The 15,273-nt window shown below is 41.5% G+C and overlaps 1 protein-coding gene across 6 annotated transcripts in view; it reads right to left on the bottom strand.

The window, feature by feature from the left end:
* dock8 (dedicator of cytokinesis 8) overlaps window positions 1–15,273 on the bottom strand; it is a 256,091-nt gene that overhangs the window by 188,084 nt on the left and 52,734 nt on the right. Inside the window, exon 1 of one of the 6 annotated variants that reach the window (XM_072281735.1) lies at window positions 6,346–6,430. The exons of 4 other annotated variants lie outside the window; for them this stretch is intronic. The gene's annotated coding sequence lies outside the window, so the exon portion shown is untranslated. Of the gene's footprint in view, window positions 1–4,765; window positions 4,878–6,345; window positions 6,431–15,273 lie in introns of those variants that run through there. One more of the 6 variants, XM_072281734.1, reaches the window with a different exon arrangement.

The raw sequence follows: 15,273 nt of genomic DNA, 5'->3' as shown, positions 1-15,273 counted from the left end.
CCTTGGAGGGTCAGACACCCTGAGCCAATAGGCTGGTCCTGGACTTATTTCCTGGCATAATTTACATATTACTGTTTAACTATTTAACTATTTATGGTTTTATTACTATTTAATTATTTATGGTGCAACTGTAATGAAAACCAATTTCCCCCGGGATCAAGAAAGTATGACTATGACTATGTTATTATTTTACTTTGTTCTACCTCAATACATTGTGTAATTATTTGATCTGGATGAACAATAAGCAAGACAAGCTTTTCACTGTATCTTGGATGAACCAATTTCAATTCCAAATTCCAGTTTATGAATGTAGAATATTCCTTATCAACAGACAACTTTGACAGCCTGTGAGGCTTGGGTGCAGGCAACTGGGACAATTAAGGGCAAGGACAAGATCAGGGACAGATTGGCTGTCAGAAGCGGTTTGGTGAGCCCAGCAGCTTTCTGTGCTCGCACATGTTGCTCTGGGCCCTACCGAGGAGCAGTGAGCCAGGTTTGCAATGAAATACTGGACTAGGGGCACACCAGACAAACAGCTTGGCATGGAGACAGGAGGAAGCCTTGCCCCAAGGCAACAAGCTATAAACAATTGCTCAAAAGCTCACAGTTTTAGTGCTGGGTTGAGCGTCGAGCTAGCAACTCAACCTCGTAAAAAAGAAATTGCCTGCTACAGAAACATCAACAGCAAAAAGTTGATGGCCTATGCTTTCTCGTGAGTTTATAAGGCAATTTCCTTTCCCTATATTAGACTCACAGATTCCGACAGCTCAGAAATTAGCCTTTTCGTCCACCCTCTCCATGCCAACCACCATATTCACTACACAGGTCCTGTTTTCTAACCCTTAATCAGTAGCCTTCAATGCCTTGGTGGTTCAAGGCATGTGCATGCCCCTTAAATCTTGTTATTGCCTCTGCCTTCAGCACCCCCACAAGCAGCGCATTTCGAGCTCCAACTACCCTGTGTATGAAAGTTCCTATGACCCCTATTAACCTTTCATTCCTTATCTTAAACCTGTTATCTGGTAACAGATGCTGTTGCAATGATAAAAGCTTACTCTGTCTGCCCTGTCTATGTTCCTCATAATTTCATACATCTATGTTATTTTCCTCCTCGGTCTTCTCGGCTCCATGGAAACAAGCACTGTCTATTCAGTCTCTCTCTCTCCCTCTCCTTTTAACGAAGACACTCCATCATAGGTAACACCCCAGTCAATCATCTTGGCATCCTCGCTGAAGCACTTACATCCTTTCTAAACTGTGGCAACACCAGAGAGCACGTAATATTCTAGATGTGGCTTCACCAACATTTTACAAAGCTGTACCATACGCCATCCCTTATTTCTTTCTTTATTTATTATGTTTTCTTTCCCCCCTTTTTTGCCTCTTTTTTCTCCCCCTGTCCCTCTCACTATAACTCCTTGCCCATCCTCTGGGCGTTCCCCCCTCCCCCTCTCTTTCTCCCTAGGCCTCCCGTCCCATGATCCTCCCCCTTCTCCAGCTTCGTGTCCCTTTTGCCAATCAACTTTCCAGCTCTTAGCTCCATCCCTCCCCCTCCTGAATTCTCCTATCATTTCGGATCTCCCTCTCTCCCTCCCACTTTCAAATCTCTTACTATCTCTTCTTTCAGTTAGTCCTGACAAAGGGTCTCAGCCCGAAACGTCGACTGTACCTCTTCCTATAGATGCTGCCTGGCCTGCTGCGTTCACCAACACTTTTTGTGTGTGTTGCTTGAATTTCCAGCATCTGCAGATTTCCTTGTGTTTGCGTGTACCATAACTTCCCTGCCTTTATATTTTATGTCCTATGCTGATGAAGGCAAGCAATATACTGTATATGCCTTTTTTTAAACTACCACTGTGCTGCCATTTTCAGGGATCTTCAGACTTGTACACTGAGGTCCCTTTTCTCCTCGGACATTGTGATTGTCCTATTCTTAAATAAGTTCCCAAATGCATCATGAAGGTTCTCAGTCATCCAAGGTCATCATTGTATATCAAGCAGCAGTAAATCAAGGCAACTGGTCTTGCTGTGTTGCTTAAAGGATGTTTTGCCACTCATCCGAGAGGCTTCTTCAGTTCTGATCTATGGTGCGTAGTTTCCGGCTTATAAAGTCTGTGAGTTGTTTGAAGGTATAGCAATCACATGGGTGTCATTAAGAGTGGTAGAGGTAATGAGAGGGCCATTAGTCTTATCTTTGCATGAATGGAAGTCTGAACTGTTGTGGAGACACTGAGGTAGAGATGTTAGGACTGCTCTGTAAGTAGCTGATAGGTGGAGTTACCCGTCCCTCACCCACTCTGTTCAGGGACGGGTTTTCCAGAGATGGCTTCTTTAACCTTCTTTCAAACCACCTGTTCTCCCTGTGCAAAATGTGTGCATCTACTATCAGCTACTTACATTGCAGTCCTAACATCTCTACCCTGGTGTCTTCACAATTCACACTTCCATTTGTGTAAAGATAAGACTCATGTCCCTCTTATTACCTCTACGGCTCTTAACGTTCCTCATGGGATTGCTATACCTTTAAACAACTCACAGAGTTTATAAGCCGGAAAACTACCCACCATGGATCAGAACTGAAGATGCCTCTCGGATGAATGACGAAACATTATTCTAGACAACACAGCAAGTCCAGCTGCCTTGATTTACCACAGCCTGATATCCCAAATGCATCACATCACACTTGTCACTTAAATTCCACCTCCATTGCTGAGCCCAATTTACCAGCTGATCAATCAGTCTAAGACAATGGTCATCAGGAAACACAACCTCATTTTCTACTTGCCTAATGATACCACAAATTTTCCAATGCAATTTCAGTACTCTGAACAGCAGGTACAAGCATTTCCACTGGGAAGAAATGGGCCTATTGCAATCAAGCGCAATACAGTGAGATTAGGCAGGAATTCTTATTGGGCTGCAGTGGACTTTTCAGTACAATCTGCACATGAAGGATACCAAAGCAACATAAATTATGGTATAATTTATAATATAAGTAGCATCCCATACAAATTGTTTAACCCACCAATAATTATCAGGCAAATCAATAATTACTTTAGCCAGTCCTAAAATACATAGATCAGCACACAAAAGATCATCCTGAGAGATGCTGAAGGCAACCAATGGCCCATTTACTATGAAAAATCATTGATTTAAAACATAACTGCTTATGTCTTTCGATTTTGTTTCATGAGCTCTGCAGACCTCTGTGGCTTGCAGTAGAGCACTGGGGCTTCTAGGTTTCTTGAATACATCAGATGCATATTCCAGCACCTGGTCCCATAGCTGTCAATGCCTAGGCAATTCATGTACTCATCTAGACATCTTTTAAATGCTGTCAATGACTTTGTTTCTACCATTTTATCCAGTAGTACTCACTCCAGGAACACTGGGTGAAAAGAGTTCCCCTCAAATTACCTCCACATCTCAGATCCCTCATCCTAGATCAATATCCACTAGTTTTATTCACCTCTAATAAGGGGAAAGGAATTGAGCACTCTGTCCAATTTATCAATCATACAATCAGAAATGCAAAGTATGAAATATAATAAACAGGAGGAAGTCAGCAGTTGCTAGAAATCCAAAGGGGCACACAGAAAATGCTGGAGGAACTCAGCAGGTCAGGCAGCATCGATGCAAATGAATAAACAGCCAACATTTCAGGCCAAGACCCTTCTTCAGAACTAGTCGTTTAAATGTATATTTGTACAATAAAAACAAAATATTATCTTCAATACTATTTTCAATTCAGTCAGTCATATAGCAGAATAATCTCTCCCCAGACCTTGTTTTACAGCCCACGGATAACCATTCTATTTACATATTTAATCTTTCACATTTATTACAATTATCTTCTAACTTGGTAAAGCAGCATTCAATTTAGAAATAGAAAGTTAAATTCATCTCTCTTGTTAGTTTTCACCAACTGTGAAACAGATATAATCAATGGGTTATAACTATGGAAGGAGAGCAAATCCTATATCGTTTCCAAAATTAATAGAAGGGTAATGGGATACAGTTTTGTTTTCACGAATTCTGTCTTTGAAAGCATGCTTATAAACTCCTTCTTTCACCTTTAGATCTTTTCTGTCTATCGACTCTTTCCTTGATCACCAAAATGTTCCATCCAATGGCCTGCATTTCTCAAGCCAAATCAAGCAACATACACATTGGGCAGTTTCCTTACAGTAAATATCCTCAACACCATTATAGTTTGCAACTATTTTAAGTTCTGCTCTGTCAATCTAATTCAGAATTATTAAATATATCAAGGAATTCAAATTGCACTAAGTAGAAATCATGTGGAAAAAATCAAGTAGTTTTAAGGCCTGGCCTTTAAACAGCAACATTGATAAACATGCTTTCATTTTGAATTTTAAGTACTGCTCTTGTAACCACAGTCGAGAAGTTGCATTTAATCAGTTGTTTCAAAAATAAGTAAATTAACATATTGTCAAGAGCAAATCAATTGATTTCCAACAGTAGCTGATCATTTTAATGCTCAGACAAAATTGTGAAGCACAGTTAAATGTAACTCGCCTTAACATACACCACAATAAACTCAAAGAATGATGAGAGATCATTTAACATATGTTTTTTTGCAGCATTGCTTTCACAGTATAAAGGAAGGATAATATTAGACCAGATCAGGGATATGAAACAGAGAAGATAGCTTCTATATGGCATCAAAACATGTAAGCACTTCTGAAGACCGCTTAAAATTAAGGTTGCATTAACTATCTGCAATTGGCAGAATGTTTCATACCTGATAAGTGAGTGGAAACGTCTACCTTCATAAAATGGCGTCTTCAAGCTAATAAAAACCTTACTCAGTGAAGTCTGCGAGAAGAAGTAGTGGTTACAAAACCATTCTTCCTGCCTCATGCAAAACCACATGCAAGTAAATCGAAATATATCTGAGATAAGCAGCTGCAAGCTCAGGAAGTGACATCACCAATCGTTGTACAAAATATAGGAAGTCAGTATTATTTCACCTTAAATATTCTGGTCCTAAACATAGCAAAACAATCTACCATGTTTTGATTGAATGAAATAAGACTGTGCTGTTGTACTGTCTAAATTATACAGTAACCAACTGGCAAGTGACGAGCAGTGGGAAAGCAAAACAAACTGTCTAAAGTGTGTTAAGTGGGCCATCTTAATCCACATCTAGGCAGAAAACTGAAGACTGAGATCAGGTCTCGTGTTTTGCAAGAGATCACGTTGCTTTCCCTTCAACCTTATGACAATATTCAATGTCTGAAGGACTTGGATAGCAAAGATTTTGCTTTCTGCAGTGCTTTGTTTGTCATTGCCTCATATACAGTAACAACATTCATATCCATACTCCAAAAACACATGCCACTTAAAACAATGTTCTCTAATTACTGTGAAAATGAGATTTTGCCGAGCTGCCATGCACAAATCAAAATTTTGGACTGGTTTGGTTCACCTTTGAAACTTAAGCATTTCTTTTATATTGCTCAATTGATCTGCAATGCTATCAGCTAAGCCCTTCATTGAAATTATTCTCAGAAGAAAGCACTACTTTTCCAAACCTTGTTGAAGCAGTCACTGTATGTTCAGGTTATTGTAGAAAAAACAAATGAAAAGATTATGTTGTACTGAAAAAAAAAGGTTCAGGTGACAGATGATGAATTATTTTTCCTCAAGATGATAGCATCAGTTTTTCTAGGATCTGAATCACTTTCAAGCCTCATTTACAAGCTCTTTGTTTTTCTCTGGTTCTCGTGCCTCTCCCATATCAAGTGCAACCGTTGTTGTCTTTAATACAGTGCACGAGGAACATTTCAGATCAGGTTTAATTTCACTAGCATATGTCATGAAATTTGTTGTTTTGTGGCAGCAGAACATTGCAATACATAATAATAAAAAACTATAAATTACAATAAATACAAAAAAAGATTAAATAAGGATTGCTAAAGGAGATGGAAAAATAGTGAGGTAGTGTTCATGAGTTTCATAGACTATTCAGAAATCTGATGGTGAAGGGGAAGAAGCGGTTCCTGAAATGCAGAGTGTGGTTTCTGGCTCCTGTATCTCCTCCTTGACAGTAGCAATAAGAAGAGGGCATGTTCACATGTTCGGGGTGATAGGGGTCCTTAATGATGGATGCCGCCTTTCTGAAGCATCGCCTTTTGACGGTGTCCAGGACACTGGAGGCCAGTGCCCATGATAGAGCTAACGGAGTTTACAACTTTCTGCAGCTTTTTCCGATCCTGTGCAGTGGCCCCTCCAAAACAGGCAGTGACGCAGCCAGTTAAAATGCTCTCTGTGATACATCTATAGAAATTTGCAAGTGTCTTTGATAACATACCAACTCACCTCAAACTCTCAATGAAATAGCTGCCGTCATGCCTTTTTGTAATTACATCAGTACGCCGGGTCCAGGTAGATCCTCAGAGATGTTGACACCTAGGAACTTTGATGGCTTTGTGCCTGTACTTGCTGGAGTTTCGAAGAATGAAACCTATTGAATATTAAAAAGTCGAGATAGAGCGGATGCGTAGAGGAGGTTTCTATAGTGGTGGAGTCTACGACCAGAGGACACTGTCTCAGAATAGATGGATATCCCTTTAGAACAGAGATGAGGAGGAATTTCTTTAGCCAGAGTGTGGTGAATCTGTGGAATTCACTTCATAGATGGCTGTGAAGGCCAAGTCATTGGGTACATTTAAAACAGAGGAGGTTAGTTTCTTCATTAGTAAGAGCGTCAAAGATTACAGGGTGAAGGCAGGAAAATGGGGTTTGAGAGAGATAATAATAAGTCAGCCATGATGGAATGGCAGAGCAGACTCGATGGGCCAAATGGCCTAATTATACTCCTATGTCTTATGATCTTTAGCTCTGATGTACTTAAACGATCCAGTCAAAATTTCAGGAACATCCATCTGTCCTTTGTCTGAGGGATCTGTGGCCCATGATTTTGCACATTTAATTGGTACTTCTCTATTTTTCACACACTCACATTGTGCTTAATTGTGTTCCATTTCACTGGTTTGGTTCTCTGCTTCTGCATATTCTGAATGAAACCTTAATTTTTCATTTTTATAACTTCCAGCTCTTGGTTAAGTGGAAACATTTTTATAGCAATGATTATTGCTGCATCCTTCTAACTGCACTTCCTGTTCTCTTTCCTTTCTTTATTTTTGTCTGATGCAAAGTTTTCCCGTTCTGCTTCACATCCTCAATCCAAATTTTTTTTTTAAAAAAGCACCTTTATTTTTTAAAAATACTGTATTATGGAGTGCTATCAGATCTACTCCTCTTTCTGATGTATTTTGGGTTGGAACCATCTGCAGTTTTCTCTCTGCTGCAACTTCATTCGTTCAGGTACTGATTGCCGCCAATGTGAGGAAGTGATAGATTTTGAAAACATCATAGACGCGACCACAGAAAGCAAACAGAATTGAAAGAAACAGTTATGGAAAGAGACAGCAAAATAAAAGCTAGAGATGGAGCAGGTGTCAAAATTACAAACGTGATTGTGTCAGAGAGACAAGAGCAGATGAGAGGAAGGTGAAAAGAGAAACAAAGAGAGGCAGCTAAGGATAGGGAGAAGATCATTCAGGCATCAGCAACATCATTGTTCAATTATAATCACAGTGATCTGAAAAGAGGAAGAAGAGAGATCTGCATTGAGAGAGGAAGGGTGGAGGAAGGGTAAAAAAGAGGAAAGGACAGGGATAAAGGATGGAAGAGAGATAGAGAGAGAAAAAGAGAAAATAAAAATTAGCCTCTAGCAACAGAGAATCAGACAACCGGGACAGTGAGATGTTGCAAAGAGTGGTGTGGAAATTTTACATAGAAGTCTGGAAGGTAGGCATTGCTCAATAGATAACTTCTTAGGTTAGAGAGGATTCAGAATGGAGAATGGTAAGCAAGAAAAGGGGGAGGGGGGTAGAAATTGCCAGAAGTTAAAGAAATCTGTGATCATGTCATCATGTTGGAGGCTACCCAGACAGAACATGAAGTGTTGTTGATAGGGTGGTTAAGAAAGCATATAGTGTATTGGCCTTCATTAGTTTGGGCGGGTGGGGGGGGGGAGGTAATTGAGTTAAAGCACCATGATGTAATATTGTATCTCGATAAAACTAATTAGACCACCCTTGTTGTGTTCAGTTCTGGTCACCTCATAGGAAGAATGTGGAAGGTTTAGAGAGGGTGCAGAGGAGATTAACCAGGATGGTGCCTGGATTACAGAGCGTGTCATAATGAAGATAGGTAGAGCAAGCTAGGGCTTTTCTCTTTGGAGTGAAGGAGGATAAGAGGTGACTTGATAGACATGTACAAGATGGTAAGAGACACAGTGACAGTGGACAGCTAGAGACTTTCACAAGGCAGAATGTCCTGCTGTGGTTGTTGGTAGAGACAGATATATTAAGGCCATGTGAAAGATGCTTAGATAGGCACATGGCCGAAAGAAAAATAGAGGGCCATGTAGGAGAGAACGGATAGATTGAACTTGGAGCAGGTTAAAAGTTCAGGACAACATAGTGGCTGTAGGACCTGTGTTGTGCTGTACTGTTCTATCATTCTGATTCAATAACAACGACACTGGGGATAGGTGGATGGCTGAGTAGGAGAAGAAGGTGGAAGCAATGAACAAAGGGACAAGCAACACACATAAAAGTTGCTAGTGAACGCAGCAGGCCGGGCAGCATCTCTAGGAAGAGGTACAGTCGACGTTTTGGGCCAAGACCCTTCGTCAGGACTAACTGAAAGAAGAGCTAGTAAGAGATTTGAAAGTGGAAGGGGGAGGGGAAGATCCAAAATGATAGGAGAAGACAGGAGGGGGAGGGTTGGAGCCAAGAGCTGGACAATTGATTGGCAAAAGGGATATGAGAGGATCATGGGACGGGAGGCCTAGGGAGAAAGAAAGGGGGAGGGGGGAAGCCCAGAGGATGGGCAATAACAGATAGGGTATGAGGAGGAGGTGGGGCATTAACAGAAGTTAGAGAAGTCAATGTTCATGCCATCAGGTTGGAGGCTACCCAGACGGTATATAAGGTGTTGTTCCTCCAATCTGAGTGTGGCTTCATCTTTACAGTAGAGGAGGCCGTGGATAGACATATCAGAATGGGAATGGGGCGTAGAATTAAAATGTGTGGCCACTGGGAGATCCTGCTTTCTCTGGCGGACAGAGCGTAGGTGTTCAGCAAAACGGTCTGAGAAAATGAAAGGGACAATGTTCCCAGCTGGACAGCAGAAATGGGAAAGGAACAGAGAGTGTGTGTTAGCTGAAAACGGAAAGTTCATAGTTTACAAAAACTGTCAAGGTAAGTTTTTACAAAAGCTGGAAAATGTAGATAAGTATAAGCACCAAACTAATTCTCAACACATTTAGCTGTATATTGAAGCAATTTTGGACAAAATTTCATTGCTATTATTTTCAAAAGCCTTTGGCTAAATCCATAAGTTCTGGAGATGAATGACCCAAAAATTGTGATCATCAGTGAGACGCTGGTGCTTGCCCATGATGTGCAAGAAAGGCTATTGTCATAGAGTTAGACAGCACAGAAACAAGCCCATTCTGTCCAAGGTCTCTATTAGCATTAAAAATTGACAATGGTCTTGATCCAGATGCTTCATCCTATATTGTCAGAGATGCTCTGATAAACCAAATATATTTTGGAGCTCTACCCGTTAAATTGTCTGGAACTAGTCCTGCAAGGCCACATAGAGGAGAATTGAGCATGTTTATTTGTGTGTACAGGACTGTCTGCTCACTTTTCCTCCGCATAAATGGCAAAATTTTATCTTCACATGCCAGTACAAAAGTAGTAAGCCTTTCCTACATACCACCTCCTACACTGCATTAAAGGAATGATGCAAAACGTGTTATCTGTCTCCAAATGAACTGAAAGTGAGCTCAAGTATCATCACAGGAAAGGTCAAAGAACTGATTCCCAATACCCCCATCCCCGCTATTTTCAATTCTTTCCTCTGTATCTTTGTAGAATGACTTGACTCTGGTTGCAAGTGTAGGCGTATGACAAACTTATTGGAGTTCTTTGAGGATATAGTTAGCACAGTGGATACCGGAGTTTGCAGAAGGAGTTTGATAAGGTGCTGCATGAAAGACTTATAAGATAAGGATGAATGGAGTTGGGGAGAATGTATCAGCATGGACAGAGAATAGGTTAATCAATAGAAGGAAGAGATTTGGGAGAAATGGGTGTTTTTCTGGTTGGCAGTCAGCGGGGAGTGGAGTGCTGCAGAGATTGGTGCTGGGCCTGCAACAGAAAAATGAGAAGAGATTTTATAAAATTTTGAAAAAGATAGATAAGATAGAGGCAGGAGAATTGTTTCCATTCTGAGGTGAAACTAGAACTCGGGGATATAGCCTCAAGATTCAGGGCAATAGATTTAGGATCTTTTCCACAGAGCGTAGTGAATTCTCTGCCCAGAGAAACAGTAGAAGCTGCCTCATAGTCATACTTTATTGATCCCAGGGGGAAACTGGTTTTCGTTACAGTTGCACCATAAATAATAAATAGTAATAAAACCATAAATAGTTAAATAATAATATGTAAATTATGCCAGTAAATTATGAAATAAATCCAGGACTAGCCTATCGGCTCAGGGTGTCTGACCCTCCAAGGGAGGAGTTGTAAAGTTTGATGGCCACAGGCAGGAATAACTTCCTATGACGCTCTGTGCTGCATCTCGGTGGAATGAGTCTCTGGCTGAATGTACTCCTGTGCCTAAACAGTACATTATATAGTGGATGGGAGACATTGTCCAAGATGGCATGCAACTTGGACAGCATCCTCTTTTCAGACACCACCGTCAGAGAGTCCAGTTCCATCCCCACAACATCACTGGCCTTACAAATGAGTTTGTTGATTCTGTTGGTGTCTGCTACCCTCAACCTGCTGCCCCAGCACACAACAGCAAACATGATAGCACTGGCCACCACAGACTCGTAGAACATCCTCAGCATCATCTGGCAGATGTTAAAGGACCTCAGTCTCCTCAGGAAGTAGAGACAGCTCTGACCCTTCTTGTAGACAGCCTCAGTGTTCTTTGACCAGTCCAGTTTATTGTCAATTCGTATCCCCAGGTATTTGTAATCCTCCACCATGTCCACACTGACCTCCTGGATGGAAACAGGGGTCACTGGTACCTTAGCTCTCCTCAGGTCTACCACCAGCTCCTTAGTCTTTTTCACATTAAGCTGCAGATAATTCTGCTCACACCATGTGACAAAGTTTCCTACCGTAGCCCTGTACTCAACCTCATCTCCCTTGCTGACGCATCCAACTATGGCAGAGTCATCCGAAAACTTCTGAAGATGACAAGACTCTGTGCAGTAGTTGAAGTCCAAGGTGTAAATGGTGAAGAGATTAAACATTAAACATATTTAAGACACAGTTAGGTAGATTTTTGCATAGAAAGGGAACTAAGGGTTAGTGGGAAAAGGCAGGTAGGTGGACCTGAATCAATGGCCACATCAGCTATGATCTTATAAAATGGTGGAGCAGGCTCGACGGGCTAGTTAGCCTACTCCTGCTCCTACTTCTTATGCTCTTTAGGTATGTCACCGCTGTGGAAGTGTAAAACTGTGTAATGAATGTTTTGCACGGTCATCAGTGCGAGAAGTGACATAATCCAAGTCCTATTCACACCTCACTTACATCCACATCCATTTTCCCTCAAAAGTCATCAAAAGTACATAACTCAAGTTCAATTACCCGTCCTTCAGCCAGGGGCTTTGCCAACAGTGATAGTACCATTATTGTCTTTTTATTTGGAGCAGCTGTCTCAAAGATTGGCCATTTTTGTTTGCAGTTATTTTATCTCCCTTTGTCAATCAGATGTGACAAAGACAAATGGAATAACATTCAATCCTTCCTCCATAGCCAGTCTAAATCTAATTGCATGGGTTTTTGAACAGAGAGAAGAGAAGAGGAACCTTCTTTCAAGCTGCTACAGACTTTGTTTTCATATAAATTGGATAAATTCCTAAGCCTTGGAATATTAAAAGTGAAATTTCTCATATTTTCACTGGTTCCTGTAGCTTGAAAGCCCATGGGTAAAGGAGTTACAGAATTTGCAAACTACCACGCAAAACTTTGTGATACAGAATAAATTCATTCTCACAGAATTTACCGTGTGTGAAAAAATAGTAAACAAAGAATGCTGAGTTTATTTCTTTTCAACTCATGGTTCTTGGCGCATGTGTAGATGTGGCTTTGTGTTACAAAAAAATCACAACACAGACTCTCTAAAGAATGAAGTGGCATCTCACCGCAGTTTTTCCAACTCTCTCCATTCTTGAAACCTACTACTAGAAGGACAAGGACAATAGATGCAGAGTAACATCACAATTGCAGGTACACCTCCAAATCCAGACCTGAGTTGGAAATATATCACTGTGTCTCATCGTTGCCCTGTACCATAACACTGCTCTTTTTATTTCTTCACACCTCTTTATCTAGTTCCCTTCTCAATGCCACAACTCAGTCTGCTTCTGCTATTCTCCGAAAGGACTTTCAAGGCCCTAGCCACTCACAGCACAGAAGTTCTTCCTCATGTCTCCTGGTAAATTACCTTTAATCAATGTCTCGTAGTTGTGAAGAGGTTCTTTCCCTTTACTCCGCCTCACCACCTCAGGATCTTAAAAGGTTCAGTCGGATCCCTTCTGAAACTTCTCTGTTGACTCTAGTCTACAACCATTACAGAATCTTCCGCACACTCAGGAATCAGAATCAGGTTTAATATCACTGGCATATGTCATGAAATTTGTTGTTTTACTGCAGCAGTACATTGCAATACTTAATAATAAAACTATAAACTAAAGTAAGTAGTATATATAAAGAAAGAAAATTAAATAAATATTGCAAAAAGAAAGGGGGAGGTAGTGAGGTCGCGTTCATGGTTTCATTTACTGTTCAGAAATCTGATGGTGCAGGGGAAGAAGCTGCTCCTGAAACATTGTGTATGCATCTTTAGGATCCTGTAACTGCTCTTTGATGGTAGAAATGAGAAGAGCACTTGTCCTGGGTGATGGGATCCTTCATGATGGATGCCACCTATTTAAGGCATTGCCTTTTGAAGGTGCCCTGAATGCTGGGGAGGTCAGTGCCCATCATGGAGCTGGCTTAATTTACAACTTTCTGCATCTTCTTCTGATCCTGTGCAGTTGCCCCTCCATACCAGACGGTGATACAACCAGCTAGAATGCTCTCCATGGTACATCTGTGGAAATTTGCCTTAGGTGACATACCAATTCTCCTCAAACTCCGAATGAAATATAGCTGTTGTGTCTTCTATGTAATTGCATCAATATGTTGGGCCCAGAATATATCTTCTGAGATGTTGACACCCAGGAACTTGAAACTGTTCACTCTTTCTGCTGCTGATCCCTCAATGAGGACTGGTGTGTGTTCCCTCGATTTCCCCTTCCTGAAGTCCACCATCAATTCCTTGGTCTTATTGATGTTGGAATCAAGGCTGCTTCTGCGACACAACTCAACCAGCTGATCTATTTCGCTGCTGTACATCTCCTTGTCACCACCGCCACCAATAGCTGTGTAATAGGCAAATTTATGGATGGCATTTGATCTGTGCCTAGCTGCACACTCATGGACGTAGAGCGAGTAGAGCCGTAGGCTAAGCACGTATCCTTGAAGTGAGCCAGTGCTGATTGTCAGCGAGCATAGACGTTACTTCTGATTGGCACAGGCTGTGTCTCCCGATGAGGGGGCTAAGGATCCAGCTGCAGAGGGAGGTTGAGGGACCCAGGTTGTGGTGTTTATTCATTAGAACTGAGAGTATGGTCATGTTGAGTGTAGAGATGTAGTTGAAAAAAAAAGCAACCTAAAGTAGGTCCCTATGTCTTTCACGTGTTTCTTTATGGTGCCCACAAGTGGGAAACACACTACTTCTGTTTTGGTCAAACCAAACCAGTGTCTTCAAGAGCCTACAAGATTTCTTTACTCTTATACTGTTGGTGCCCATTTCTCACCCAGGATCCCATATGCTTTTTTTATTAAATATCTTCTGCGGCTGCGCAAGCACTTTTAACAATCTGTGCATGTGTACTCCTGGATCATATACCCTGTATATGGGCACATCCCCCTCCACCATTACCAATATCCATATGTCCATACACAGCTACTTCCCTGCAACCATTCAGTTTCTGAACCAACGACAATGTCCTAATCGCCACTGGAGCTTACTGACACGATGATCACTCTGACCACTTTGCATGGAAATGGATTTCATTTTTGTTGGTTCTAACTGTGTTTTTTCTTGTAAAATCTGTGACTAATTTATGTCCAATTTATATTTTGTTTCCTGCGAATGCTGCTATGTGATGCTATATGCTTGAAGTGCTTCTTCAAGTAAGTTTTTCATTGTACTCATGCACTTGTGCATATAACAATAAACTTGACTTTGACTTTGGTGTCTGTGTCCTTGTATTTATTTTAAAATTGTGTCCTTTTGATAATATATTACTTCTCTATATTCACGTCATCTCTGGCTGGGCTTGCAGGCCATCACTTCCTACTAAGCGAAACCTAACATCAAGAATGGCTGTAACACTTTACTCCCAGATAAGTTCAATGCCTTTTATGCATGCTTTGAAAGGGAGAAGAAAACGCTGACTACGGTTCTTTATGGGAATGGGACCCACTCTCAGGGTTCCATAACTGGCCGTTGTTCAGCACGCCAAAGGCTTGGTCTAGGAGTCCAGCTCCGATTCGGATCTTGGGGCTGTAGAGACAGGTGGATCGAGGGTCGGTGTTGGGACAGGGTACCCGTGTGTCGACAGGGGAGTTGAAATATCTGCAGCTGTGTACCTGGAGACCCGGGATCTTTGCGATCTTCAGGCACAGAGCTCAATGAAAGCGACGTAACGGACTTTTATCATAAACCAGCCAGCTGTTTGTTATGTCTCTCCGCTCGCCGTGAAAATGAAGACACCTCCTTCTCCCTTATTAGGAAGATATAGAACCTGCAATATGTCGAATAGCGGGTGAAATGCGATGTCTTTGGGGTAACTGCAAGTCCGTGTCTTTGCTATTGCTTTGCTCACACTTGCATGCTCGGTGGCGGGTGCCGATGCTTTGTTTTGCCAGTGGGGGGAGGGGGGATTGTTGCTCGCTGCCGCGGGAGGGGGGAGCTGGCGGGTGAGGGCTTTGGGGTTCTAACATTTAACTGTTGTTCATTCTTTGGAGCACTCCTCTGTTTTCATGGATGGTTGCAAAGAAAAAGCATTTCAGGATGTATATTTTATACATT

The sequence above is a fragment of the Mobula birostris genome, chromosome 17, assembly GCF_030028105.1.
Source record: "Mobula birostris isolate sMobBir1 chromosome 17, sMobBir1.hap1, whole genome shotgun sequence".
Lineage (NCBI taxonomy): Eukaryota > Metazoa > Chordata > Chondrichthyes > Myliobatiformes > Myliobatidae > Mobula > Mobula birostris.
This window is presented reverse-complemented; position numbering and strand designations above follow the sequence as displayed.